The sequence below is a fragment of the Lissotriton vulgaris genome, chromosome 10, assembly GCF_964263255.1.
Source record: "Lissotriton vulgaris chromosome 10, aLisVul1.2, whole genome shotgun sequence".
Taxonomy (NCBI): domain Eukaryota; kingdom Metazoa; phylum Chordata; class Amphibia; order Caudata; family Salamandridae; genus Lissotriton; species Lissotriton vulgaris.
The window spans coordinates 534,864,615-534,890,815 of NC_141698.1; the positions used below are offsets into that span (position 1 = coordinate 534,864,615).

At 48.2% G+C, this 26,201-nt stretch overlaps 31 non-coding genes across 31 annotated transcripts; all 31 read right to left on the reverse strand.

The window, feature by feature from the left end:
* Nucleotides 1–7,146: 7,146 nt before the first annotated feature.
* Nucleotides 7,147–7,218, reverse strand: TRNAP-UGG (transfer RNA proline (anticodon UGG)). Its single transcript has one exon. It is a non-coding gene; the product is annotated as a tRNA-Pro (tRNA).
* A 921-nt stretch (nucleotides 7,219–8,139) lies between these two features.
* TRNAL-CAA (transfer RNA leucine (anticodon CAA)) lies at nucleotides 8,140–8,251 on the reverse strand. Its single transcript has 2 exons — nucleotides 8,214–8,251; nucleotides 8,140–8,185 (listed from the first exon to the last, which is right to left on the reverse strand). It is a non-coding gene; the product is annotated as a tRNA-Leu (tRNA).
* A 292-nt stretch (nucleotides 8,252–8,543) lies between these two features.
* On the reverse strand, nucleotides 8,544–8,616 carry TRNAV-AAC (transfer RNA valine (anticodon AAC)). The gene has a single exon. It is a non-coding gene; the product is annotated as a tRNA-Val (tRNA).
* A 387-nt stretch (nucleotides 8,617–9,003) lies between these two features.
* TRNAP-AGG (transfer RNA proline (anticodon AGG)) lies at nucleotides 9,004–9,075 on the reverse strand. The gene has a single exon. It is a non-coding gene; the product is annotated as a tRNA-Pro (tRNA).
* Nucleotides 9,076–9,622: 547 nt separating this feature from the next.
* TRNAV-UAC (transfer RNA valine (anticodon UAC)) lies at nucleotides 9,623–9,695 on the reverse strand. The gene has a single exon. It is a non-coding gene; the product is annotated as a tRNA-Val (tRNA).
* A 384-nt stretch (nucleotides 9,696–10,079) lies between these two features.
* Nucleotides 10,080–10,151, reverse strand: TRNAP-UGG (transfer RNA proline (anticodon UGG)). Its single transcript has one exon. It is a non-coding gene; the product is annotated as a tRNA-Pro (tRNA).
* A 921-nt stretch (nucleotides 10,152–11,072) lies between these two features.
* TRNAL-CAA (transfer RNA leucine (anticodon CAA)) lies at nucleotides 11,073–11,184 on the reverse strand. Its single transcript has 2 exons — nucleotides 11,147–11,184; nucleotides 11,073–11,118 (listed from the first exon to the last, which is right to left on the reverse strand). It is a non-coding gene; the product is annotated as a tRNA-Leu (tRNA).
* Nucleotides 11,185–11,476: 292 nt separating this feature from the next.
* Nucleotides 11,477–11,549, reverse strand: TRNAV-AAC (transfer RNA valine (anticodon AAC)). The gene has a single exon. It is a non-coding gene; the product is annotated as a tRNA-Val (tRNA).
* A 387-nt stretch (nucleotides 11,550–11,936) lies between these two features.
* Nucleotides 11,937–12,008, reverse strand: TRNAP-AGG (transfer RNA proline (anticodon AGG)). Its single transcript has one exon. It is a non-coding gene; the product is annotated as a tRNA-Pro (tRNA).
* Nucleotides 12,009–12,414: 406 nt separating this feature from the next.
* On the reverse strand, nucleotides 12,415–12,487 carry TRNAV-UAC (transfer RNA valine (anticodon UAC)). Its single transcript has one exon. It is a non-coding gene; the product is annotated as a tRNA-Val (tRNA).
* A 1,378-nt stretch (nucleotides 12,488–13,865) lies between these two features.
* Nucleotides 13,866–13,977, reverse strand: TRNAL-CAA (transfer RNA leucine (anticodon CAA)). Its single transcript has 2 exons — nucleotides 13,940–13,977; nucleotides 13,866–13,911 (listed from the first exon to the last, which is right to left on the reverse strand). It is a non-coding gene; the product is annotated as a tRNA-Leu (tRNA).
* A 293-nt stretch (nucleotides 13,978–14,270) lies between these two features.
* TRNAV-AAC (transfer RNA valine (anticodon AAC)) lies at nucleotides 14,271–14,343 on the reverse strand. Its single transcript has one exon. It is a non-coding gene; the product is annotated as a tRNA-Val (tRNA).
* Nucleotides 14,344–14,730: 387 nt separating this feature from the next.
* On the reverse strand, nucleotides 14,731–14,802 carry TRNAP-AGG (transfer RNA proline (anticodon AGG)). Its single transcript has one exon. It is a non-coding gene; the product is annotated as a tRNA-Pro (tRNA).
* A 406-nt stretch (nucleotides 14,803–15,208) lies between these two features.
* Nucleotides 15,209–15,281, reverse strand: TRNAV-UAC (transfer RNA valine (anticodon UAC)). The gene has a single exon. It is a non-coding gene; the product is annotated as a tRNA-Val (tRNA).
* A 1,378-nt stretch (nucleotides 15,282–16,659) lies between these two features.
* TRNAL-CAA (transfer RNA leucine (anticodon CAA)) lies at nucleotides 16,660–16,771 on the reverse strand. Its single transcript has 2 exons — nucleotides 16,734–16,771; nucleotides 16,660–16,705 (listed from the first exon to the last, which is right to left on the reverse strand). It is a non-coding gene; the product is annotated as a tRNA-Leu (tRNA).
* A 293-nt stretch (nucleotides 16,772–17,064) lies between these two features.
* TRNAV-AAC (transfer RNA valine (anticodon AAC)) lies at nucleotides 17,065–17,137 on the reverse strand. Its single transcript has one exon. It is a non-coding gene; the product is annotated as a tRNA-Val (tRNA).
* Nucleotides 17,138–17,524: 387 nt separating this feature from the next.
* Nucleotides 17,525–17,596, reverse strand: TRNAP-AGG (transfer RNA proline (anticodon AGG)). The gene has a single exon. It is a non-coding gene; the product is annotated as a tRNA-Pro (tRNA).
* Nucleotides 17,597–17,998: 402 nt separating this feature from the next.
* Nucleotides 17,999–18,071, reverse strand: TRNAV-UAC (transfer RNA valine (anticodon UAC)). Its single transcript has one exon. It is a non-coding gene; the product is annotated as a tRNA-Val (tRNA).
* A 384-nt stretch (nucleotides 18,072–18,455) lies between these two features.
* TRNAP-UGG (transfer RNA proline (anticodon UGG)) lies at nucleotides 18,456–18,527 on the reverse strand. Its single transcript has one exon. It is a non-coding gene; the product is annotated as a tRNA-Pro (tRNA).
* A 922-nt stretch (nucleotides 18,528–19,449) lies between these two features.
* Nucleotides 19,450–19,561, reverse strand: TRNAL-CAA (transfer RNA leucine (anticodon CAA)). The gene is made up of 2 exons: nucleotides 19,524–19,561; nucleotides 19,450–19,496 (listed from the first exon to the last, which is right to left on the reverse strand). It is a non-coding gene; the product is annotated as a tRNA-Leu (tRNA).
* Nucleotides 19,562–19,854: 293 nt separating this feature from the next.
* TRNAV-AAC (transfer RNA valine (anticodon AAC)) lies at nucleotides 19,855–19,927 on the reverse strand. Its single transcript has one exon. It is a non-coding gene; the product is annotated as a tRNA-Val (tRNA).
* Nucleotides 19,928–20,312: 385 nt separating this feature from the next.
* On the reverse strand, nucleotides 20,313–20,384 carry TRNAP-AGG (transfer RNA proline (anticodon AGG)). Its single transcript has one exon. It is a non-coding gene; the product is annotated as a tRNA-Pro (tRNA).
* A 406-nt stretch (nucleotides 20,385–20,790) lies between these two features.
* Nucleotides 20,791–20,860, reverse strand: TRNAV-UAC (transfer RNA valine (anticodon UAC)). Its single transcript has one exon. It is a non-coding gene; the product is annotated as a tRNA-Val (tRNA).
* A 1,375-nt stretch (nucleotides 20,861–22,235) lies between these two features.
* Nucleotides 22,236–22,347, reverse strand: TRNAL-CAA (transfer RNA leucine (anticodon CAA)). The gene is made up of 2 exons: nucleotides 22,310–22,347; nucleotides 22,236–22,281 (listed from the first exon to the last, which is right to left on the reverse strand). It is a non-coding gene; the product is annotated as a tRNA-Leu (tRNA).
* A 293-nt stretch (nucleotides 22,348–22,640) lies between these two features.
* TRNAV-AAC (transfer RNA valine (anticodon AAC)) lies at nucleotides 22,641–22,713 on the reverse strand. The gene has a single exon. It is a non-coding gene; the product is annotated as a tRNA-Val (tRNA).
* Nucleotides 22,714–23,098: 385 nt separating this feature from the next.
* On the reverse strand, nucleotides 23,099–23,170 carry TRNAP-AGG (transfer RNA proline (anticodon AGG)). The gene has a single exon. It is a non-coding gene; the product is annotated as a tRNA-Pro (tRNA).
* A 406-nt stretch (nucleotides 23,171–23,576) lies between these two features.
* TRNAV-UAC (transfer RNA valine (anticodon UAC)) lies at nucleotides 23,577–23,649 on the reverse strand. The gene has a single exon. It is a non-coding gene; the product is annotated as a tRNA-Val (tRNA).
* Nucleotides 23,650–24,033: 384 nt separating this feature from the next.
* Nucleotides 24,034–24,105, reverse strand: TRNAP-UGG (transfer RNA proline (anticodon UGG)). Its single transcript has one exon. It is a non-coding gene; the product is annotated as a tRNA-Pro (tRNA).
* Nucleotides 24,106–25,024: 919 nt separating this feature from the next.
* Nucleotides 25,025–25,136, reverse strand: TRNAL-CAA (transfer RNA leucine (anticodon CAA)). Its single transcript has 2 exons — nucleotides 25,099–25,136; nucleotides 25,025–25,071 (listed from the first exon to the last, which is right to left on the reverse strand). It is a non-coding gene; the product is annotated as a tRNA-Leu (tRNA).
* Nucleotides 25,137–25,429: 293 nt separating this feature from the next.
* On the reverse strand, nucleotides 25,430–25,502 carry TRNAV-AAC (transfer RNA valine (anticodon AAC)). Its single transcript has one exon. It is a non-coding gene; the product is annotated as a tRNA-Val (tRNA).
* Nucleotides 25,503–25,887: 385 nt separating this feature from the next.
* TRNAP-AGG (transfer RNA proline (anticodon AGG)) lies at nucleotides 25,888–25,959 on the reverse strand. Its single transcript has one exon. It is a non-coding gene; the product is annotated as a tRNA-Pro (tRNA).
* Between the last annotated feature and the right edge of the window lie 242 nt (nucleotides 25,960–26,201).

Here is a 26,201-nt window from a genome sequence, read left to right on the forward strand (position 1 = left end):
TCTTTATACTAAAAAAGGGGGCTGACCCGGTGACTAGGTCCTGCCTATGGGTGGGACTAGGAGGGGGGTGGTTACACCCCTCTGCCATGCCGGACTTTCCCCAGGCCAGGGGCTGGTGTGCCCCTGGAACTGGTTCTGACCGGCCTATGCGTAGTGAGCACCGGGGTACCACTCAGCAGTCACCTTCCGGTAAAGCCCTGCCTACCCAGGATACACAAAACCATGTCTGGGACGGTGCTAGCACCGCCCCTGACAGGAAACCCTTTGTCCAGGCTCCCCTCGCTGGAAGGACTCTCAGCTGCAGGGGGTCAGACTCGTGTCTGTGGTGGCAGCATCCATTTTGTGGAGCTGAGGCTTCGTTTAACTTTAACCGGGGTTCACAGTTACATACATGTCGTGTCCCTCTAGAAGGGTGGAATGCTAACCCCGTCGCCAGAATTGGCGAGGGGTTAGTATTCCAATTCGTATGACACCTTACTCGACATGTTTTGATAAAGCAATACCAAAGATAGCATTTAACCGCGAGGATTATAATGCACTTAAGAGTATATGGTATGCGATATCATGGAACAGCTATTAGGACTTGGTTTCGCAAGCTGCAGACAGGCTCAGCTCATGCCAGAGCACCATCTCACACGATTCCAAGCACTCTGCCTTCAGGATTGTTAAGGCCTGCCATAGGAGTGACTGATAGGAATCTGTGTGTCCATTTTAGGGTTAGATATAGGTATACTATATCTATAGCAAAGGGTGATTACACGACTTTGCCCCAGCTGTCATGCAGCCAGTTGTGTCAAATTTAGGAGGCCAACCAGGGGTGGCATAATACATGCTTCAGCCCCTGGTAGGCCCTGGGTACACCTATGCCCTGAGTTACAGGGTCTGATAAGGTGGCCCAGTACCAATTGGAAATGTACCTAGGGTACATGGAATCCATTTTACAGAGAGAGCAGTAGGCCTGGGGTCCTGATTGGCAGGGCCCCAGGTCGACTATGTCAAAAACCAGCTAAAACACAGGGCAAAAAGTTGGGGGCAACCATAGTCAGGAGGTACCTTCCTACACAACCCCCCCCCCCCCAAACGAAAGGAGATAAGGCTATCCTTGTCCAGGTAAGCCTCTATTACCTAAGTGGCCATATAAGGAAGGACCAGCTCTGGCTTGGTTTCCCCCTGTGTCATGGTCCACTAGGCAACCCCTCACCCTAAGGGTATCTGAGGGTCTCCACCATAGGGAATCTCTGTCTCTGGTGTGTCTTGGGAAAGGAAAAGGCTGATGCTGGGATGGAGTACTGAAGTGAGGCTCCTCTACCTTTGAGCTCAACGTCCTCCAATCACCATTCATCATGTGTGCCTTTCTTTCTTTAGCTGAGATGCACTGAGCTCTCAGGGTCAGCCTCTGGCTACCTAAAGCTGGAGGCTGAGTCCCTCTGTCTGGCTTACTGTAGGGACAGGTCAGGTTTGGGGTTTTTAGGCCCCAGGTTTGGCTGTGCCCAACAGTGTCCAGCTGTGGGAGGTCCCTAACTACTTTTAAGGGGGATCCCTCAGGAGTCTGTTTTATTTTCACTTGGCTAGGTTTACCAGCTTCAGTGATCCTAATCTGCTGATTAAGGGGTTCTTTTGGACAGGGGGCTCTTTGGGGTCCACCACTGGCCTCCCTGACCTCCACAGCCCTGGGCTGACTGAGGCAGGGTAGAGAGGTGCAGGTTACCTGCTCCAGACTGGGTCCCACCTGGGAAGGGTCCACTGCCATCAGGGGCACTGCCAGGCTAGGCCTGACTACCTCTGGGGCAGTTCCTTCAACAGGGGTAGAGTCAGTTCCCTGAGGAGGCTGGCTCTCACCTAGTGTCTGGGAGGGGGAAGACTCTTCTTCCTCCTCAGTGCTCTCTGTTTGAGTGGAGTGATCCATTGTTTCAGGCTTCACAACCTCACTATCTGTTTGAGTAGAGGCTGAGACCATTTCAACCTTGCCAACCTTTTCAGGAGGGCACTCAGTTTGTGTTTGGGCTGTGACTGTCACAGCCCTCCTATCCTGTTCTGGAAAGTCTGTCTGAGCCTGGGCAGTGGCTACCACTGCCCTTCCAACCTTTTCAGGGAGGAATGGTGCTTGGACTGGGGCTGTAGCTATTACTGCCCCACTAAGCTGTCTGGATAGGCCTATCATTCTGGAGTGAGTTTCTTGCTCCACCTCAGCCCATGCTGAGAGTTCCAGGTCATTTCCCAGTAAGCAATCTACAGGTAGGTTATCTGTCACTGCCACTCTCATGGGCCCTGTGACATTACCCCAGCTGAGCTTGACTACTGCCATGGGATGCCTTCTCTTCACTCCATGAATGTCTGTCACCTGATAAGTAAAACCAGGGGTCAGTTGAGCAGAGGGGACCAGATGGTCAATCACCATGGTGATGCTGGCCCCTGTGTCTCTGAATGCCTCAACTTTCTGACCATTCACTATGACCTCTTGTCTATACTTTCCCAAAATGTGGGGTCCAGTAGTGAAGTTGGCAAACCCCATGCCAGTCTCACAGACAAGAGTGTGGTCAGGGGACCTGGCTAGGCCATAGTCCTCCTGATTGCCCAAAGTAATGCCCACCACATTCTTGGGGGCACTCCCACCACCTGGGGGATTACCACTAGTGGTAATAGGAGGTTTAGGAGTATTACCTGGGGGCATATTTCCCTTATTGCCATTTTTAGGGCAACTGGCATCACTTTTGTAATGGCCCACCTGTTTACAGGTATGGCAATAAGGTTTCTTCTGTTCTGAAGGAGTGTTCTGGGACCCACCACCCTTGTTGGAGTTTTGGGGCCCTGGGGAAGTCTTCTCTGTGGATTTATCCCCACCCTTCTCTTGAGGCTTGGTTGATTCCTTCTTTTGGTCACCACCCTGGTTTTTAGGCCTGACCCTGGTTCTGACCCATTTGTCTGCCCTCTTACCCAATTCCTGTGGAGAGGTCAGATCAGAGTCTACCAGGTGCTGGTGTAATAACTGGTTCTGACAATTACTTAAGATTTGCTCCCTCATAATTAGATTGTACAATCCTTTAAAATCAGTAACCTTACTACCCAGTAGCCAGCCTTCAAAAGCCTTAGTGGCACAATCAACAAAGTCAGTCCAATCCTGAGACTGAGTTTTCTGGGTGTCTCTGAACAGCATCCTGTATTGTTCAGTGGTTAAACCAAACCCATCAACCAGTGTATTCTTCAGGATTTGGTAATTGTTAGCATCCTCAACTCTAGTAGTGAGGAGCTTATCTCTACCTTTACCATCAAAGGAGAGCCACAAGATAGCTGCCCACTGACTTTGGGGAACACCCTGCACAGTGCAGGCCCTCTCCAAAGCAGTAATCCATTTGTGGATGTCATCCCCTTGTTTAAAGGGGGGCACTATCTTATTCAGGTGCTTTGTATCAAAACTCCTTGCCCTATTGCTAGGTACAATGCTGCCACCAGTGGGGACCACCCCACTTAACTGTTGCTCTCTAGCAAAGGCAAGCCTCTCTTTGGCCAGGGCAAGTTCTTCCCTTTCAATCCTCAGATTGACTGCCCTTCTTTAGCTTCATACACTCTCCTCTGAGGGGAAGTCATCCCTCTGTGAGAAGAGCGTTGAGAGCCATTGGTTTGAATAGATCTGCCAGAGCCTCTTGATAGAGATCTAGCTCGTCCATTCCCAATGTTAATCTGACCTGAGAGTGGCCCCAGGGGTCCCCCAGCACCAATCTCATGTCTGCTTAAGTTGGACCTGGTTAGTCTGCCGACTTCTACCTGTCCCTTATCTGCCTCATCCCCAGAGGGATCCTCATCCTCCTCCCCCTCTTCAGTCTCAGCTGAGAGGTGGATTAGGTCAGGGTCTCCTCTGGTTCCCTCAAGGGGAGGCATGCTTCCATCTGGATTAGAAGAGCTACGAAGTTTCTCAGCTTTTCTGGCATCATAAGTCTCTAAGAGACCAATCAGAAAGGAAGTTGTGGGGTTAGACCCCTGTCTTATCTTCCTAGAGGTACACACCTGTCGTAACTCATGGAAGCTAAGAACAGTATATCTGGAAGTGGGGACCTGTGGAGGGTCCACTGACACAAGGGGAGACTCAGAGTTTCCTCCTTTGTCTGACATACTGTTTCTAGTGTGGTGTAAGTGATGCACCTACCTACACTATGTGTTTGCCTACTGATCCCTTGCTAAGAGTTGCAGCCAAGGTGTGCTAAGCCTTGAGGAGCTGCAACAGCTGGTTCAGTAGAACTCAGAGTATTCTAAGCTAAGTTATATGTACCTATCAGTACTTATGTGATCTTTCAACAAGATATTCTTAGGATACGTGTGGTAAAACAACAGCAAGCTCAAATCCCAACCGCTGCTCACCAATGTGAGAAGGTGGCCTGATATGCAGTGCTCACTATTCTAGTGAACACTATGTATCATTCCAGCAACCCTTATTGATGATTGGTTGTAAGTCAACCTTATAGACCAGCTATCCTAGTAGCGTGGATACGAGCAGTCTAAGGCTAAAGACTCGAGAGGGCGTGTTAAGCCAGCTGTTATACCACACATATACCCCTTGAATACCAAGTGAAAGGACACCACACAAGTGTTATGAAAATAAACAAGATATTTATTAAGAATCACAACAGCCCTGTACTCTTTATGAGGACAGGGTACTAAGCACAAAACAAAACTCTTACGAAAATACTTAAGTTAGCACAGTATATACAAATGCCCGAGGGGCACGGAAAACCATATACTCTGAAAGTGGAATGTGAAATTACTAGCAGGTAAGTACAGTACTAATAGGCTTTGGAATCGCTAGATCTTGACTATAGAATCTTCAGATTACTTCTAGGAGACCCAGGGGACTCGGGTGCAGAGTGTGCACTCTCACGCGTGATGCGGGACAAAGTCTATGGTAGCTACTAATGACACAGTTAGTGTTCTCGGGCGAACCCGACCTGGTAGGAGGAAAACGAAAGTGGATTCTGACCCTTGGATAGTGAGGCTATGCTGGGGCACCAAAATGCCGAAGTTACCTAGCCCAGGGGCTGCAGCTGCATAGGTCTCAAAAGACGTCGGGAATCCTCGTAGACGGACCAGGAGCCTGGAAGAAAGAAGTTGCTGGCAGGCGACCAGTGAAGAAAGTTCGATGGATCCAAGCCTGGATCGAAGGAAGATGACACCTGAAAGCAGAGGGGACCAAGTTCGAGACTACTAGCCAGTAGTCAGGTGGCACCAGGAGGGCACCGGATGGTAGTCTCCTCGACTAGGTGAGTGGGTGACGCTGTGCTCGCAGATCTCACGGACCAGGAGGCGTTGTCAGCGACCAGGATGGAGGAGCGAGCTGTCCCACGATGGATGAAGCTGTCGGCGTCGCCGGACCCAGGACTGGGCAACAAAGCCTTGGCAAATTCAAGCCCACGCGGTGGACTCAAAATGGCGTCTGGAGTGGACCAGGAGGGTCCGGGGTGCCTCTCTTGAAGAAGGAAGCAAGGGCCAGTCTGGAGCAACCAGACCAGCAGCAGTGATGTCGTCGGGCATCGTGAAGAAGGCCACAAGCCAGCCGGCTAGTAGCCACACAGCGCGGTGAGCACGCAAAAGCAGAAGGGCCCCACGCAGATCGTGGAGATGCTGGAGGGCTGATCTTCGGTGCTGGAGCTGCTCAGGGTTGGGGCTTCTCGGACCCCAAAGCACTCACCAGTGGAGCACACGGTGGGCTTGTTGCAAAGAAGTCGTGCAGTCTTGGCGATCGTCGGTCCCTCGAGGTCTCGTCGCACTCACAGTTCTCAGCTTTGCTGTAGAGGTGAGTAGAGGTCAGAGGTGCCAGGGAAGCCGGGTCTCGTCGAGCTGGGTCGTCGGATTCGTGAAGAAGGACTTGCAGCAGACCGCAGTGTTCTTAGGATGGTGCCCGCTTGATGCAGGGTGACTACTCCTTAGCCACAAGGGAGAATCTTGAAGAAGGAAATCTTGATGTCTTTCGCAGAAAGTTGTGTCTTGATTCCAAAGATGATCTAATTTTAACAGGGGGCCCGCTCCCATCTTTATACTAAAAAAGGGGGCTGACCCGGTGACTAGGTCCTGCCTATGGGTGGGACTAGGAGGGGGGTGGTTACACCCCTCTGCCATGCCGGACTTTCTCCAGGCCAGGGGCTGGTGTGCCCCTGGAACTGGTCCTGACCGGCCTATGTGTAGTGAGCACCGGGGTGCCACTCAGCAGTCACCTTCCTGTAAAGCCCTGCCTACCCAGGATACACAAAACCATGTCTGGGACGGTGCTAGCACCGCCCCTGACAGGAAACCCTTTGTCCAGGCTCCCCTCGCTGGAAGGACTCCCAGCTGCAGGGGGTCAGACTCGTGTCTGTGGTGGCAGCATCCATTTTGTGGAGCTGAGGCTTCGTTTAACTTTAACCGGGGTTCACAGTTACATACATGTCGTGTCCCTCTAGAAGGGTGGAATGCTAACCCCGTCGCCAGAATTGGCAAGGGGTTAGTATTCCAATTCGTATGACACCTTACTCGACATATTTTGATAAAGCAATACCAAAGATAGCATTTAACCGCGAGGATTATAATGCACTTAAGAGTATATGGTATGCGATATCATGGAACAGCTATTAGGACTTGGTTCCGCAAGCTGCAGACAGGCTCAGCTCATGCCAGAGCACCATCTCACACGATTCCAAGCACTCTGCCTTCAGGATTGTTAAGGCCTGCCATAGGAGTGACTGATAGGAATCTGTGTGTCCATTTTAGGGTTAGATATAGGTATACTATATCTATAGCAAAGGGTGATTACACGACTTTGCCCCAGCTGTCATGCAGCCAGTTGTGTCAAATTTAGGAGGCCAGCCAGGGGTGGCATAATACATGCTTCAGCCCCTGGTAGGCCCTGGGTACACCTATGCCCTGAGTTACAGGGTCTGATAAGGTGGCCCAGTACCAATTGGAAATGTACCTAGGGTACATGGAATCCATTTTACAGAGAGAGCAGTAGGCCTGGGGTCCTGATTGGCAGGGCCCCAGGTCGACTATGTCAAAAACCAGCTAAAACACAGGGCAAAAAGTTGGGGGCAACCATAGTCAGGAGGTACCTTCCTACAGCGTCTTATAGCACTGAAAAGAAGAAAGGCTCCTATATGACAAGCAGCCTGAAAACTTCCACAGGATGGGCTCGTCCGGGATTTGAACCCGGGACCTCTCGCACCCAAAGCGAAAATCATACCCCTAGACCAACGAGCCTGAGTGGCCAGGAGACATTTTGAACAATTTCTGAAGCGTCTTTCAGAAAACAGCAGGGCTATTTGGCTCGTCTCCCTATAAGTGAGCCACACAAAGTCATGTTTTCTCTCAAGTTGTTGTTTTTTCACTCCAGCAAGGAAGGGGGCAGCCAATCTCCGATCGGCCAGCGAGCAGAAAAAAGGCACAGATGAGAACAGCAAGCACTTTCTGGCACTTGTACTCCTCTGCAAGTCCTGGACCCTTGCTCCATAGACTTCCACACCAGAAGCAATGAAGGGCCCACCATTTCTTGCGCCTGAGAAAGAGGTGTTTGATATTTGGATTCAAACGCGCTCGCTCAGCGCTCGATCAGGCGAGATTTATATGAGTGGCTCACAGGCCTGAAACATTCACCTGGGAGACCCAGAGTGGCTGACTTCCCAGTATGGCCATTGTTGGGCGAGTCTCCTCCTTTTCTCCTGCCTCAATCTAGAATTGGCTGCAAATCACAAGAGAGAGTGCAATGTCCGTGTGTAGTGCCTACTCCCAGCTACCTCTCTGTCTTCCTTATGTAAATTAGAATTTGCAAGGGGGGACCATGGCAATCTGCTCCTCCCACATAACCAGGAAGCCCTGTTGAACATGTCTGCCTGTGTTGTTGCAGAGACAGTGCCTTCTCTGCCCAAAAGGTGGCAGGAGAGCCTCACAACAAATGATGGGATCAACTGCTTATTTCGAAACCCAGCATGGCAGTTACTTTGATGGAGTGCAAATGTAATGGAAGGTGTGCCTGAGGTGTCCCTTCCAGAAATACAATGAATAGTGATTGAGGGCCCAGCCTGATGGATTTCTCTTGATTTACTACAGGTTCCTGCAAATATTGTGGTGTGTGTGGGGAATGCACTGCAAAAATTAGGAAGACTTCAGGGTGTAAAAGGGACCTGTCAGAAGTGGGATTTGAACCCACGCCTCCATGAGGAGACCAGAAGGCTCAGCATCACTGAAGATCAAGCTCTCTTGAGTCTGGCGCCTTAGACCACTCAGCCATCCTGACGGCTCAGGGTGTGCTTAGTTCTGACTCTTCTGTCTGCACCTGCCAACGTTTCCACTTACAACGTTCACAGCAATGTCACAGGTGTAAAGGCCACCACAATACAACATAGCTTAAACAAAATAAAAATAGGCCCAAGAACAACCCCAGATGATGGATGGAGATAACTTTGTTTCGTCTTGCAAAGGTAAAGAAAGTTTCCCACGGCTCACTGTGTTCAAAGACCACCTCTTCTTAAACTTGCATTGAGATAATAAGGTTTTAGAGTGTGCTCATAAAAGCATCCAATGCACAGTGTTTCTGCCCGGTCTCAAACCGGGGACCTTTCGCGTGTTAGGCAAACGTGATGACCACTACACTACAGAAACTACCTTGCTGTTTTCTACTGTTAGAGGAAAGTTTCTCTCAAGTCTTCACCCTACTTCTATTCTGATGTATCAGCAGCGGCTCGGAATGTGCAGAACAAGTGTGAAAACCTCAGAGATATCATCCAACATGCTTGCAATTAGACGTACTCAAAACTCACTTGTGCAGGCATCGACAGACAAATATCTGATGCCTAAATGCCAGCGAGTACAGCTTGGGAAAGCATCACCTGGGACACACTTAGACTAAGCAGGTAGGCAGATATAGCAGGGTGATCCATTTTTCTTCTGAGGTTAGAAATATGTTGTGCAACAATGCACCCAGTATAACGAGAAATAGTCAGGCATAGTGCATTTTTAGTAGGATTTGTATGTTTACCTCTAAAAAAAGGGCTCATCTGGGATTTGAACCCAGGACCTCTCGCACCCTAAGCAAGAATCATACCCCTAGACCAACGAGCCACGCAAGAGTCACCTCTGACACGGCTCCAGGGGTTAGTGGCAGCTAGCCAGTACATGCTGCTCTGTCCTGCAATATGATTGCTGTCTTTTCCATGGCCGTCATCAAACAAGAAATTAAAAAGCCTCTGTCCTTCAGATAGTTTGTTTGCTTTAACCACATGGCTGTTGGGCGTATTCCCCCCCAGTGCTGGAAATTGCTCCTAGCCTGTATTCATGACGAGCTCAGCTCGTCATCAGCACAGCTCAACCGTGCATCATGACGAGCTGAGCTCGTCACCAGCATCGAAAGGGTTAAGTGTCTGCTCGTGGTGCGTATAAGGGAAGCATTTCTGCTCTGATGCCTTGCTTTCATGAAGTAGGCCCACCCTACAGAGCAAAGTGCGAGCAAGCGAATGGCGCAAGCTATCTTCACTTCTCTTTTCGAGCTGTCACTGAGATCTCTGGAGCACCCTACGTCAGGCTGGTGAGGAATAGACAGCCTCTATTATCTCAGCTTTCCTATAAAGTGAGCCAGTAAATGCAAACACTGTGAAAAACAGCAAGCTGCTGTTTCTGCCCGGTCTCGTACCAGGGACCTTGCGCGTGTAAGGCGAACGTGATAACCACTACACTACAGAAACAGACACTACCTCAGGAATCTTCTTGGCATGTATTGGGTTGGAATGCACAGACTAAGGGCCAACGTCCTTGAAGCTCAAAGTTGGGCTCTCCTTACCCGGTCTCTCTTTCTTTGGAAGACAGGAATGAGGACCACTTTTATTCCAAGAGGCGATTTTGAAACCATATCCTGAAATGACACTAGAAAAACACTTTGCATGTAATGTTCCTACACTGCTGGTCCAGCCCAGAAAAGCAGTTGCAACGAAGTCCTGCACTCCTTTATCATGTCAAAAGTAGAAAATAGCGTGCAGGGTAAGGAACCTTCTCGACATACACAGCGTCTTATAGCACTGAAAAGAAGAAAGGCTCCTATATGACAAGCAGCCTGAAAACTTCCACAGGATGGGCTCGTCCGGGATTTGAACCCGGGACCTCTCGCACCCAAAGCGAGAATCATACCCCTAGACCAACGAGCCTGAGTGGCCAGGGGACATTTTGAACAATTTCTGAAGCGTCTTTCAGAAAACAGCAGGGCTATTTGGCTTGTCTCCCTATAAGTGAGCCACACAAAGTCATGTTTTCTATCAAGTTGTTATTTTTTCACTCCAGCAAGGAAGGGGCAGGCAATCTCCTATCGGCCAGCGAGCAGAAAAAAGGCACAGATGAGAACAGCAAGCACTTTCTGGCACTTGTACTCCTCTGCAAGTCCTGGACCCTTGCTCCATAGACTTCCACACCAGAAGCAATGAAGGGCCCTCCATTTCTTGCTCCTGAGAAAGAGGTGTTTGATATTTGGATTCAAACGCGCTCGCTCAGCGCTCGATCAGGCGAGATTTATATGAGTGGCTCACAGGCCTGAAACATTCACCTCGGAGACCCAGAGTGGCTGACTTCCCAGTATGGCCATTGTTGGGCGAGTCTCCTCCTTTTCTCCTGCCTCAATCTAGAATTGGCTGCAAATCACAAGAGAGAGTGCAATGTCCGTGTGTAGTGCCTACTCCCAGCTACCTCTCGGTCTTCCTTATGTAAATTAGAATTTGCAAGGGGGGACCATTGGCAATCTGCTCCTCCCACATAACCAGGAATCCCTGTTGAACATGTCTGCCTGTGTTGTTGCAGAGACAGTGCCTTCTCTGCCCAAAAGGTGGCAGGAGAGCCTCACAACAAATGATGAGATCAACTGCTTATTTCGAAACCCAGCATGGAAGTTACTGTGATGGAGTGCAAATGTAATGGAAGGTGTGCCTGAGGTGTCCCTTCCAGAAATACATGGAATTGTGATTGAGGGCCCAGCCTGGTGGATTTCTCTTCATTTACTACAGGTTCCTGCAAATATTGTGGTGTGTGTGGGGAATGCACTGCAAAAATTAGGAAGACTTAAGGGTGTAAAAGGGACCTGTCAGAAGTGGGATTTGGACCCACGCCTCCATGAGGAGACCAGAAGGCTCAGCATCACTGAAGATCAAGCTCTCTTGAGTCTGGTGCCTTAGACCACTCGGCCATCCTGACGGCTCAGAGTGTGCTTAGTTCTGACTCTTCTGTCTGCACCTGCCAACGTTTCCACTTACAATGTTCACAGCAATGTCACAGGTGTAAAGGCCCCAACAATACAACATAGCTTAAACAAAATAAAAATAGGCCCAAGAACAACCCCAGATGATGGATGGAGATAACTTTGTTTCGTCTTGCAAAGGTAAAGAAAGTTTCCCACGGCTCACTGTGTTCAAAGACCACCTCTTCTTAAACTTGCATTGAGATAATAAGGTTTTAGAGTGTGCTCATAAAAGCATCCAATGCACAGTGTTTCTGCCCGGTCTCAGACCGGGGACCTTTCGCGTGTTAGGCGAACGTGATGACCACTACACTACAGAAACTACCATGCTGTTTTCTACTGTTAGAGGAAAGTTTCTCTCAAGTCTTCAACCTACTTCTATTCTGCTGTATCAGCAGCGTCTCAGAATGTGCAGAACAAGTGTGAAAACCTCAGAGATATCATCCAACATGCTTGCAATTAGACGTACTAAAAACTCACTTGTGCAGGCATCGACAGACAAATATCTGATGCCTAAATGCCAGTGAGTATAGCTTGGGAAAGCATCACCTGGGACACACTGAGACTAAGCAGGTAGGCAGATATAGCAGGGTGATCCATTTTTCTTCTGAGGATAGAAATATGTTGTGCAACAATGCACCCAGTATAACGAGAAATAGTCAGGCATAGTGCATTTTTAGTAGGATTTGTATGTTTACCTCTAAAAAAAGGGCTCGTCCGGGATTTGAACCCGGGACTTCTCGCACCCTAAGCAAGAATCATACCCCTAGACCAACGAGCCACGCAAGAGTCACCTCTGACAAGGCTCCAGGGGTTAGTGGCAGCTAGCCAGTACATGCTGCTCTGTTCTGCAATATGATTGCTGTCTTTTCCATGGCCGTCGTCAAACAAGAAATTAAAAAGCCTCTGTCCTTCAGACAGTTTGTTTGCTTTAAGTGTCTGCTCGTGGTGAGGATAAGAGAAGCATTTCTGCTCTCATGCCTTGCTTTCATGAAGTAGGCCCACCCTACAGAGCAAAGTGCGAGCAAGCGAATGGCGCAAGCTATCTTCACTTCTCTTTTCGAGCTGTCACTGAGATCTCTGGAGCACCCTACGTCAGGCTGGTGAGGAATAGACAGCCTCTATTATCTCAGCTTTCCTATAAAGTGAGCCAGTAAATGCAAACACTGTGAAAAACAGCAAGCTGCTGTTTCTGCCCAGTCTCGAACCAGGGACCTTGCGCGTGTAAGGCGAACCTGATAACCACTACACTACAGAAACAGACACTACCTCAGGAATCTTGTTGGCATGTATTGGGTTGGAATGCACCGACTAAGGGCCAACGTCCTTGAAGCTCAAAGTTGGGCTCTCCTTGCCGGGTCTCTCTTTCTTTGGAAGACAGGAATGAGGACCACTTTTATTCCAAGAGGCGATTTTGAAACCATATCCTGAAATGACACTAGAAAAACACTTTGCATGTAATGTTCCTACACTGCTGGTCCAGTCCAGAAAAGCAGTTGCAACGAAGTCCTGCACTCCTTTATCATGTCAAAAGTAGAAAATAGCGTGCAGGGTAAGGAACCTTCTCGACATACACAGCGTCTTATAGCACTGAAAACAAGAAAGGCTCCTACATGACAAGCAGCCTGAAAACTTCCACAGGATGGGCTCGTTCGGGATTTGAACCCGGGACCTCTCGCACCCAAAGCGAGAATCATACCCCTAGACCAACGAGCCTGAGTGGCCAGGAGACATTTTGAACAATTTCTGAAGCGGCTTTCAGAAAACAGCAGGGCTATTTGGCTCGTCTCCCTATAAGTGAGCCACACAAAGTCATGTTTTCTCTCAAGTTGTTGTTTTTTCACTCCAGCAAGGAAGGGGGCAGCCAATCTCCTATCGGCCAGCGAGCAGAAAAAAGGCACAGATGAGAACAGCAAGCACTTTCTGGCACTTGTACTCCTCTGCAAGTCCTGGACCCTTGCTCCATAGACTTCCACACCAGAAGCAATGAAGGGCCCACCATTTCTTGCGCCTGAGAAAGAGGTGTTTGATATTTGGATTCAAACGCGCTCGCTCAGCGCTCGATCAGGCGAGATTTATATGAGTGGCTCACAGGCCTGAAACATTCACCTGGGAGACCCAGAGTGGCTGACTTCCCAGTACGGCCATTGTTAGGCGAGTCTCCTCCTTTTCTCCTGCCTCAATCTAGAATTGGCTGCAAATCACAAGAGAGAGTGCAATGTCCGTGTGTAGTGCCTACTCCCAGCTACCTCTCTGTCTTCCTTATGTAAATTAGAATTTGCAAGGGGGGACCATTGGCAATCTGCTCCTCCCACATAACCAGGAATCCCTGTTGAACATGTCTGCCTGTGTTGTTGCAGAGACAGTGCCTTCTCTGCCCAAAAGGTGGCAGGAGAGCCTCACAACAAATGATGGGATCAACTGCTTATTTCGAAACCCAGCATGGCAGTTACTGTGATGGAGTGCAAATGTAATGGAAGGTGTGCCTGAGGTGTTCCTTTCAGAAATACATGGAATTGTGATTGAGGGCCCAGCCTGGTGGATTTCTCTTCATTTACTACAGGTTCCTGCAAATATTGTGGTGTGTGTGGGGAATGCACTGCAAAAATTAGGAAGACTTAAGGGTGTAAAAGGGACCTGTCAGAAGTGGGATTTGAACCCACACCTCCATGAGGAGACCAGAAGGCTCAGCATCACTGAAGATCAAGCTCTCTTGAGTCTGGCGCCTTAGACCACTCGGCCATCCTGACGGCTCAGGGTGTGCTTAGTTCTGACTCCTCTGTCTGCACCTGCCAACGTTTCCACTTACAACGTTCACAGCAATGTCACAGGTGTAAAGGCCCCAACAATACAACATAGCTTAAACAAAATAAAAATAGGCCCAAGAACAACCCCCAGATGATGGATGGAGATAACTTTGTTTCGTCTTGCAAAGGTAAAGAAAGTTTCCCACAGCTCACAGTGTTCAAAGACCACCTCTTCTTAAACTTGCATTGAGATGATAAGGTTTTAGAGTGTGTTCATAAAAGCATCCAATGCACAGTGTTTCTGCCCGGTCTCAAACCGGGGACCTTTCGCGTGTTAGGCAAACGTGATGACCACTACACTACAGAAACTACCTTGCTGTTTTCTACTGTTAGAGGAAAGTTTCTCTCAAGTCTTCACTCTACTTCTATTCTGCTGTATCAGCAGCGTCTCAGAATGTGCAGAACAAGTGTGAAAACCTCAGAGATATCATCCAACATGCTTGCAATTAGACGTACTCAAAACTCACTTGTGCAGGCATCGACAGACAAATATCTGATGCCTAAATGCCAGCGAGTACAGCTTGGGAAAGCATCACCTGGGACACACTGAGACTAAGCAGGTAGGCAGATATAGCAGGGTGATCCATTTTTCTTCTGAGGTTAGAAATATGTTGTGCAACAATGCACCCAGTATAACGAGAAATAGTCAGGCATAGTGCATTTTTAGTAGGATTTGTATGTTTACCTCTAAAAAAAGGGCTCGTCCAGGATTTGAACCCGGGACCTCTCGCACCCTAAGCGAGAATCATACCCCTAGACCAACGAGCCACGCAAGAGTCACCTCTGACACGGCTCCAGGGGTTAGTGGCAGCTAGCCAGTACATGCTGCTCTGTTCTGCAATATGATTGCTGTCTTTTCCATGGCCGTCATCAAACAAGAAATTAAAAAGCCTCTGTCCTTCAGATAGTTTGTTTGCTTTAAGTGTCTGCTCGTGGTGAGTATAAGGGAAGCATTTCTGCTCTCATGCCTTGCTTTCATGAAGTAGGCCCACCCTACAGAGCAAAGTGCGAGCAAGCGAATGGCGCAAGCTATCTTCACTTCTCTTTTCGAGCTGTCACTGAGATCTCTGGAGCACCCTACGTCAGGCTGGTGAGGAATAGACAGCCTCTATTATCTCAGCTTTCCTATAAAGTGAGCCAGTAAATGCAAACACTGTGAAAAACAGCAAGCTGCTGTTTCTGCCCGGTCTCGAACCAGGGACCTTTCGCGTGTAAGGCGAACCTGATAACCACTACACTACAGAAACAGACACAACCTCAGGAATCTTCTTGGCATGTATTTGGTTGGAATGCACAGACTAAGGGCCAACGTCCTTGAAGCTCAAAGTTGGGCTCTCCTTACCGGGTCTCTCTTTCTTTGGAAGACAGGAATGAGGACCACTTTTATTCCAAGAGGCGATTTTGAAACCATATCCTGAAATGACACTAGAAAAACACTTTGCATGTAATGTTCCTACACTGCTGGTCCAGTCCAGAAAAGCAGTTGCAACGAAGTCCTGCACTCCTTTATCATGTCAAAAGTAGAAAATAGCGTGCAGGGTAAGGAACCTTCTCGACATACACAGCGTCTTATAGCACTGAAAACAAGAAAGGCTCCTACATGACAAGCAGCCTGAAAACTTCCACAGGATGGGCTAGTTCGGGATTTGAACCCGGGACCTCTCGCACCCAAAGCGAGAATCATACCCCTAGACTAACGAGCCTGAGTGGCCAGGAGACATTTTGAACAATTTCTGAAGCGGCTTTCAGAAAACAGCAGGGCTATTTGGCTCGTCTCCCTATAAGTGAGCCACACAAAGTCATGTTTTCTCTCAAGTTGTTGTTTTTTCACTCCAGCAAGGAAGGGGGCAGCCAATCTCCTATCGGCCAGCGAGCAGAAAAAAGGCACAGATGAGAACAGCAAGCACTTTCTGGCACTTGTACTCCTCTGCAAGTCCTGGACCCTTGCTCCATAGACTTCCACACCAGAAGCAATGAAGGGCCCACCATTTCTTGCGCCTGAGAAAGAGGTGTTTGATATTTGGATTCAAACGCGCTCGCTTAGCGCTCGATCAGGCGAGATTTATATGAGTGGCTCACAGGCCTGAAACATTCACCTGGGAGACCCAGAGTGGCTGACTTCCCAGTATGGCCATTGTTAGGCGAGTCTCCTCCTTTTCTCCTGCCTCAATCTAGAATTGGCTGCAAATCACAAGAGAGAGTGCAATGTCCGTGTGTAGTGCCTACTCCCAGCTACCTCTCTGTCTTCCTTATGTAAATTAGAATTTGCAAGGGGGGACCATTGGCAATCTGCTCCTCCCACATAACCAGGAATCCCTGTTGAACATGTCTGCCTGTGTTGTTGCAGAGACAGTGCCTTCTCTGCCCAAAAGGTGGCAGGAGAGCCTCACAACAAATGATGGGATCAACTGCTTATTTCGAAACCCAGCATGGCAGTTACTGTGATGGAGTGCAAATGTAATGGAAGGTGTGCCTGAGGTGTTCCTTTCAGAAATACATGGAATTGTGATTGAGGGCCCAGCCTGGTGGATTTCTCTTCATTTACTACAGGTTCCTGCAAATATTGTGGTGTGTGTGGGGAATGCACTGCAAAAATTAGGAAGACTTAAGGGTGTAAAAGGGACCTGTCAGAAGTGGGATTTGAACCCACACCTCCATGAGGAGATCAGAAGGCTCAGCATCACTGAAGATCAAGCTCTCTTGAGTCTGGCGCCTTAGACCACTCGGCCATCCTGACGGCTCAGGGTGAGCTTAGTTCTGACTCTTCTGTCTGCACCTGCCAACGTTTCCACTTACAACGTTCACAGCAATGTCACAGGTGTAAAGGCCCCAACAATACAACATAGCTTAAACAAAATAAAAATAGGCCCAAGAACAACCCCCAGATGATGGATGGAGATAACTTTGTTTCGTCTTGCAAAGGTAAAGAAAGTTTCCCACAGCTCACTGTGTTCAAAGACCACCTCTTCTTAAACTTGCATTGAGATGATAAGGTTTTAGAGTGTGTTCATAAAAGAATCCAATGCACAGTGTTTCTGCCCGGTCTCAAACCGGGGACCTTTCGCGTGTTAGGCAAACGTGATGACCACTACACTACAGAAACTACCTTGCTGTTTTCTACTGTTAGAGGAAAGTTTCTCTCAAGTCTTCACTCTACTTCTATTCTGCTGTATCAGCAGCGTCTCAGAATGTGCAGAACAAGTGTGAAAACCTCAGAGATATCATCCAACATGCTTGCAATTACACGTATTCAAAACTCACTTGTGCAGGCATCGACAGGCAAATATCTGATGCCTAAATGCCAGCGAGTACAGCTTGGGAAAGCATCACCTGGGACACACTGAGACTAAGCAGGTAGGCAGATATAGCAGGGTGATCCATTTTTCTTCTGAGGATAGAAATATGTTGTGCAACAATGCACCCAGTATAACGAGAAATAGTCAGGCATAGTGCATTTTTAGTAGGATTTGTATGTTTACCTCTAAAAAAAGGGCTCGTCCGGGATTTGAACCCAGGACCTCTCGCACCCTAAGCAAGAATCATACCCCTAGACCAACGAGCCACGCCAGAGTCACCTCTGACACGGCTCCAGGGGTTAGTGGCAGCTAGCCAGTACATGCTGCTCTGTTCTGCAATATGATTGCTGTCTTTTCCATGGCCGTCATCAAACAAGAAATTAAAAAGCCTCTGTCCTTCAGACAGTTTGTTTGCTTTAAGTGTCTGCTCGTGGTGAGGACAAGAGAAGCATTTCTGCTCTCATGCCTTGCTTTCATGAAGTAGGCCCTACAGAGCAAAGTGCGAGCAAGCGAATGGCGCAAGCTATCATCACTTCTCTTTTCGAGCTGTCACTGAGATCTCTGGAGCACCCTACGTCAGGCTGGTGAGGAATAAACAGCCTCTATTATCTCAGCTTTCCTATAAAGTGAGGCAGTAAATGCAAACACTGGGGAAAACAGCAAGCTGCTGTTTCTGCCCGGTCTCGAACCAGGGACCTTGCGCGTGTAAGGCAAACGTGATAACCACTACACTACAGAAACAGACACTGCCTCAGGAATCTTCTTGGCATGTATTGGGTTGGAATGCACAGACTAAAGGCCAACGTCCTTGAAGCTCAAAGTTGGGCTCTCCTTACCCGGTCTCTCTTTCTTTGGAAGACAGGAATGAGGACCACTTTTTTTCCAAGAGGGGATTTGGAAACCATATCCTGAAATGACACTAGAAAAACACTTTGCATGTAATGTTCCTACACTGCTGGTCCAGCCCAGAAAAGCAGTTGCAACAAAGTCCTGCACTCCTTTATCATGTCAAAAGTGGAAAATAGCGTGCAGGGTAAGGAACCTTCTCGACATACACAGCGTCTTATAGCATTGAAAAGATGAAAGGCTCCTATATGACAAGCAGCCTGAAAACTTCCACAGGATGGGCTCGTCCGGGATTTGAACCCGGGACCTCTCGCACCCAAAGCGAGAATCATACCCCTAGACCAACGAGCCTGAGTGGCCAGGAGACATTTTGAACAATTTCTGAAGCGGCTTTCAGAAAACAGCAGGGCTATTTGGCTCGTCTCCCTATAAGTGAGCCACACAAAGTCATGTTTTCTCTCAAGTTGTTGTTTTTTCACTCCAGCAAGGAAGGGGGCAGCCAATCTCCTATCGGCCAGCGAGCAGAAAAAAGGCACAGATGAGAACAGCAAGCACTTTCTGGCACTTGTACTCCTCTGCAAGTCCTGGACCCTTGCTCCATAGACTTCCACACCAGAAGCAATGAAGGGCCCACCATTTCTTGTGCCTGAGAAAGAGGTGTTTGATATTTGGATTCAAACGCGCTCGCTCAGCGCTCGATCAGGCGAGATTTATATGAGTGGCTCACAGGCCTGAAACATTCACCTGGGAGACCCAGAGTGGCTGACTTCCCAGTATGGCCATTGTTAGGCGAGTCTCCTCCTTTTCTCCTGCCTCAATCTAGAATTGGCTGCAAATCACAAGAGAGAGTGCAATGTCCGTGTGTAGTGCCTACTCCCAGCTACCTCTCTGTCTTCCTTATGTAAATTAGAATTTGCAAGGGGGGACCATTGGCAATCTGCTCCTCCCACATAACCAGGAATCCCTGTTGAACATGTCTGCCTGTGTTGTTGCAGAGACAGTGCCTTCTCTGCCCAAAAGGTGGCAGGAGAGCCTCACAACAAATGATGGGATCAACTGCTTATTTCGAAACCCAGCATGGCAGTTACTGTGATGGAGTGCAAATGTAATGGAAGGTGTGCCTGAGGTGTCCCTTTCAGAAATACGTGGAATTGTGATTGAGGGCCCAGCCTGATGGATTTCTCTTCATTTACTACAGGTTCCTGCAAATATTGTGGTGTGTGTGGGGAATGCACTGCAAAAATTAGGAAGACTTAAGGGTGTAAAAGGGACCTGTCAGAAGTGGGATATGAACCCACGCCTCCATGAGGAGACCAGTAGGCTCAGCATCACTGAAGTTCAAGCTCTCTTGAGTCTGGCACCTTAGACCACTCGGCCATCCTGACGGCTCAGGGTGTGCTTAGTTCTGACTCTTCTGTCTGCACCTGCCAACGTTTCCACTTACAACGTTCACAGCAATGTCACAGGTGTAAAGGCCCCAACAATACAACATAGCTTAAACAAAATAAAAATAGGCCCAAGAACAACCCCCAGATGATGGATGGAGATAACTTTGTTTCGTCTTGCAAAGGTAAAGAAAGTTTCCCACGGCTCACTGTGTTCAAAGACCACCTCTTCTTAAACTTGCATTGAGATGATAAGGTTTTAGAGTGTGTTCATAAAAGCATCCAATGCACAGTGTTTCTGCCCGGTCTCGAACCGGGGACCTTTCGCGTGTTAGGCGAACGTGATGACCACTACACTACAGAAACTACCTTGGTGCTTTCTACTGTTAGAGGAAAGTTTCTCTCAAGCCTTCACCCTACTTCTATTCTGCTGTATCAGCAGCGGCTCAGAATGTGCAGAACAAGTGTGAAAACCTCAGAGATATCATCCAACATGCTTGCAATTAGACGTATTCAAAACTCACTTGTGCAGGCATCGACAGGCAAATATCTGATGCCTAAATGCCAGCGAGTACAGCTTGGGAAAGCATCACCTGGGACACACTGAGACTAAGCAGGTAGGCAGATAAAGCATGGTGATCCATTTTTCTTCTGAGGTTAGAAATATGTTGTGCAACAATGCACCCAGTATAACGAGAAATAGTCAGGCATAGTGCAATTTTAGTAGGGTTTGTATGTTTACCTCTAAAAAGGGCTCGTCCGGGATTTGAACCCGGGACCTCTCGCACCCTAAGCGAGAATCATAACCCTAGACCAACGAGCCACGCAAGAGTCACCTCTGACACAGCTCCAGGGGTTAGTGGCAGCTAGCCAGTACATGCTGCTCTGTTCTGCAATATGATTGCTGTCTTTTTCATGACCGTCATCAAACAAGAAATTAAAAAGCCTCTGTCCTTCAGACAGTTTGTTTGCTTTAAGTGTCTGCTCGTGGTGAGGACAAGAGAAGCATTTCTGCTCTCATGCCTTGCTTTCATGAAGTAGGCCCACCCTACAGAGCAAAGTGCGAGCAAGCGAATGGCGCAAGCTATCGTCACTTCTCTTTTCGAGCTGTCACTGAGATCTCTGGAGCACACTACGTCAGGCTGGTGAGGAATAGACAGCCTCTATTATCTCAGCTTTCCTATAAAGTGAGCCAGTAAATGCAAACACTGTGAAAAACAGCAAGCTGCTGTTTCTGCCCGGTCTCGAACCAGGGACCTTTCGCGTGTAAGGCGAACGTGATAACCACTACACTACCTCAGGAATCTTGTTGGCATGTATTGGGTTGGAATGCACAGACTAAAGGCCAACGTCCTTGAAGCTCAAAGTTGGGCTCTCCTTACCCGGTCTCTCTTTCTTTGGAAGACAGGAATGAGGACCACTTTTTTTCCAAGAGGCGATTTGGAAACCATATCCTGAAATGACACTAGAAAAACACTTTGCATGTAATGTTCCTACACTGCTGGTCCAGCCCAGAAAAGCAGTTGCAACGAAGTCCTGCACTCCTTTATCATGTCAAAAGTGGAAAATAGCGTGCAGGGTAAGGAACCTTCTCGACATACACAGCGTCTTATAGCATTGAAAAGAAGAAAGGCTCCTATATGACAAGCAGCCTGAAAACTTCCACAGGATGGGCTCGTCCGGGATTTGAACACGGGACCTCTCGCACCCAAAGCGAGAATCATACCCCTAGACCAACGAGCCTGAGTGGCCAAGATACATTTTGAACAATTACTGAAGCGTCTTTCAGAAAATAGCAGGGCTATTTGGCTCGTCTCCCTATAAGTGAGCCACACAAAGTCATGTTTTCTCTCAAGTTGTTGTTTTTTCACTCCAGCAAGGAAGGGGGCAGCCAATCTCCTATCGGCCAGTGAGCAGTAAAAAGGCACAGATGAGAACAGCAAGCACTTTCTGGCACTTGTACTCCTCTGCAAGTCCTGGACCCTTGCTCCATAGACTTCCACACCAGAAGCAATGAAGGGCCCACCATTTCTTGCACCTGAGAAAGTGGTGTTTGATATTTGCATTCAAACGCGCTCGCTCAGCGCTCGATCAGGCTCGATCAGGCGAGATTTATATGAGTGGCTCACAGGCCTGAAACATTCACCTGGGAGACCCAGAGTGGCTGACTTCCCAGTATGGCCATTGTTGGGCGAGTCTCCTCCTTTCCTCCGACTCAATCTAGAATTGGCTGCAAATCACAAGAGGGAGTGCAATGTCCGTGTGTAGTGCCTACTCCCAGCTACCTCTCTGTCTTCCTTATGTAAATTAGAATTTGCAAGGGGGGACCATTGGCAATCTGCTCCTCCCACATAACCAGGAAGCCCTGTTGAACATGTCTGCCTGTGTTGTTCCAGGAACACTGCCTTCTCTGCCCAAAAGGTGGCAGGAGAGCCTCACAACAAATGATGGGATCAAATGCTTATTTCGAAACCCAGCATGGCAGTTACTGTGATGGAGTGCAAATGTAATGGAAGGTGTGCCTGAGGTGTCCCTTTCAGAAATACATGGAATTGTGATTGAGGGCCCAGCCTGGTGGATTTCTCTTTATTTACTACAGGTTCCTGCAAATATTGTGGTGTGTCTGGGGAATGCACTGCAAAAATTAGGAAGACTTAAGGGTGTAAAAGGGACCTGTAAGAAGTGGGATTTGAACCCACGCCTCCATGAGGAGACCAGAAGGCTCAGCATCACTGAAGATCAAGCTCTCTTGAGTCTGGCGCCTTAGACCACTCGGCCATCCTGACGGCTCAGGGTGTGCTTAGTTCTGACTCTTCTGTCTGCACCTGCCAACGTTTCCACTTACAACGTTCACAGCAATGTCACAGGTGTAAAGGCCCCAACAATACAACATAGCTTAAATAAAATAAAAATAGGCCCAAGAACAACCCCCAGATGATCGATGGAGATCACTTTGTTTCGTCTGCAAAGGTAAAGAAATGTTCTCACGGCTCACTGTGTTCAAAGACCACCTCTTCTTAAACTTGCATTGAGATAATAAGGTTTTAGAGTGTGCACAAAAAAAGCATCCAATGCACAGTGTTTCTGCCCGGTCTCGAACCGGGGACCTTTCGCGTGTTAGGCGAACGTGATGACCACTACACTACAGAAACTACCTTGGTGCTTTCCACTGTTAGAGGAAAGTTTCTCTCAAGCCTTCACCCTACTTCTATTCTGCTGTATCAGCAGCGGCTCAGAATGTGCAGAACAAGTGTGAAAACCTCAGAGATATCATCCAACATGCTTGCAATTAGACGTATTCAAAACTCACTTGTGCAGGCATCGACAGGCAAATATCTGATGCCTAAATGCCAGCGAGTACAGCTTGGGAAAGCATCACCTGGGACACACTGAGACTAAGCAGGTAGGCAGATAAAGCATGGTGATCCATTTTTCTTCTGAGGTTAGAAATATGTTGTGCAACAATGCACCCAGTATAACGAGAAATAGTCAGGCATAGTGCAATTTTAGTAGGGTTTGTATGTTTACCTCTAAAAAGGGCTCGTCCAGGATTTGAACCCGGGACCTCTCGCACCCTAAGCGAGAATCATACCCCTAGACCAACGAGCCACACAAGAGTCACCTCTGACACAGCTCCAGGGGTTAGTGGCAGCTAGCCAGTACATGCTGCTCTGTTCTGCAATATGATTGCTGTCTTTTTCATGACCGTCATCAAACAAGAAATTAAAAAGCCTCTGTCCTTCAGACAGTTTGTTTGCTTTAGGTGTCTGCTCGTGGTGAGGACAAGAGAAGCATTTCTGCTCTCATGCCTTGCTTTCATGAAGTAGGCCCACCCTACAGAGCAAAGTGCAAGCAAGCGAATGGCGCAAGCTATCGTCACTTCTCTTTTCGAGCTGTCACTGAGATCTCTGGAGCACACTACGTCAGGCTGGTGAGGAATAGACAGCCTCTATTATCTCAGCTTTCCTATAAAGTGAGCCAGTAAATGCAAACACTGTGAAAAACAGCAAGCTGCTGTTTCTGCCCGGTCTCGAACCAGGGACCTTTCGCGTGTAAGGCGAACGTGATAACCACTACACTACAGAAACAGCCACTACCTCAGGAATCTTGTTGGCATGTATTGGGTTGGAATGCACAGACTAAAGGCCAACGTCCTTGAAGCTCAAAGTTGGGCTCTCCTTACCCGGTCTCTCTTTCTTTGGAAGACAGGAATGAGGACCACTTTTTTTCCAAGAGGCGATTTGGAAACCATATCCTGAAATGACACTAGAAAAACACTTTGCATGTAATGTTCCTACACTGCTGGTCCAGCCCAGAAAAGCAGTTGCAACGAAGTCCTGCACTCCTTTATCATGTCAAAAGTGGAAAATAGCGTGCAGGGTAAGGAACCTTCTCGACATACACAGCGTCTTATAGCATTGAAAAGAAGAAAGGCTCCTATATGACAAGCAGCCTGAAAACTTCCACAGGATGGGCTCGTCCGGGATTTGAACCCGGGACCTCTCGCACCCAAAGCGAGAATCATACCCCTAGACCAACGAGCCTGAGTGGCCAGGAGACATTTTGAACAATTTCTGAAGCATCTTTCAGAAAACAGCAGGGCTATTTGTCTCGTCTCCCTATAAGTGAGCCACACAAAGTCATGTTTTCTCTCAAGTTGTTTTTTCACTCCAGCAAGGAAGGGGGCAGCCAATCTCCTATCGGCCAGCGAGCAGAAAAAAGGCACAGATGAGAACAGCAAGCACTTTCTGGCACTTGTACTCCTCTGCAAGTCCTGGACCCTTGCTCCATAGACTTCCACACCAGAAGCAATGAAGGGCCCACCATTTCTTGCGCCTGAGAAAGAGGTGTTTGATATTTGGATTCAAACGCGCTCGCTCAGCGCTCGATCAGGCGAGATTGATATGAGTGGCTCACAGGCCTGAAACATTCACCTGGGAGACCCAGAGTGGCTGACTTCCCAGTATGGCCATTGTTAGGCGAGTCTCCTCCTTTTCTCCTGCCTCAATCTAGAATTGGCTGCAAATCACAAGAGAGAGTGCAATGTCCGTGTGTAGTGCCTACTCCCAGCTACCTCTCTGTCTTCCTTATGTAAATTAGAATTTGCAAGGGGGGACCATTGGCAATCTGCTCCTCCCACATAACCAGGAATCCCTGTTGAACATGTCTGCCTGTGTTGTTGCAGAGACAGTGCCTTCTCTGTCCAAAAGGTGGCAGGAGAGCCTCACAACAAATGATGGGATCAACTGCTTATTTCGAAACCCAGCATGGCAGTTACTGTGATGGAGTGCAAATGTAATGGAAGGTGTGCCTGAGGTGTCCCTTTCAGAAATACGTGGAATTGTGATTGAGGGCCCAGCCTGGTGGATTTCTCTTCATTTACTACAGGTTCCTGCAAATATTGTGGTGTGTGTGGGGAATGCACTGCAAAAATTAGGAAGACTTAAGGGTGTAAAAGGGACCTGTCAGAAGTGGGATATGAACCCACGCCTCCATGAGGAGACCAGTAGGCTCAGCATCACTGAAGTTCAAGCTCTCTTGAGTCTGGCGCCTTAGACCACTCGGCCATCCTGATGGCTCAGGGTGTGCTTAGTTCTGACTCTTCTGTCTGCACCTGCCAACGTTTCCACTTACAACGTTCACAGCAATGTCACAGGTGTAAAGGCCCCAACAATACAACATAGCTTAAACAAAATAAAAATAGGCCCAAGAACAACCCCCAGATGATGGATGGAGATAACTTTGTTTCGTCTTGCAAAGGTAAAGAAAGTTTCCCACGGCTCACTGTGTTCAAAGACCACCTCTTCTTAAACTTGCATTGAGATGATAAGGTTTTAGAGTGTGTTCATAAAAGCATCCAATGCACAGTGTTTCTGCCCGGTCTCGAACCGGGGACCTTTCGCTTGTTAGGCGAACGTGATGACCACTACACTACAGAAACTACCTTGGTGCTTTCTACTGTTAGAGGAAAGTTTCTCTCAAGCCTTCACCCTACTTCTATTCTGCTGTATCAGCAGCGGCTCAGAATGTGCAGAACAAGTGTGAAAACCTCAGAGATATCATCCAACATGCTTGCAAGTAGACGTATTCAAAACTCACTTGTGCAGGCATCGACAGGCAAATATCTGATGCCTAAATGCCAGCGAGTACAGCTTGGGAAAGCATCACCTGGGACACACTGAGACTAAGCAGGTAGGCAGATAAAGCATGGTGATCCATTTTTCTTCTGAGGTTAGAAATATGTTGTGCAACAATGCACCCAGTATAACGAGAAATAGTCAGGCATAGTGCAATTTTAGTCGGGTTTGTATGTTTACCTCTAAAAAGGGCTCGTCCGGGATTTGAACCCGGGACCTCTCGCACCCTAAGCGAGAATCATACCCCTAGACCAACGAGCCACGCAAGAGTCACCTCTGACACAGCTCCAGGGGTTAGTGGCAGCTAGCCAGTACATGCTGCTCTGTTCTGCAATATGATTGCTGTCTTTTTCATGACCGTCATCAAACAAGAAATTAAAAAGCCTCTGTCCTTCAGACAGTTTGTTTGCTTTAAGTGTCTGCTCGTGGTGAGGACAAGAGAAGCATTTCTGCTCTCATGCCTTGCTTTCATGAAGTAGGCCCACCCTACAGAGCAAAGTGCG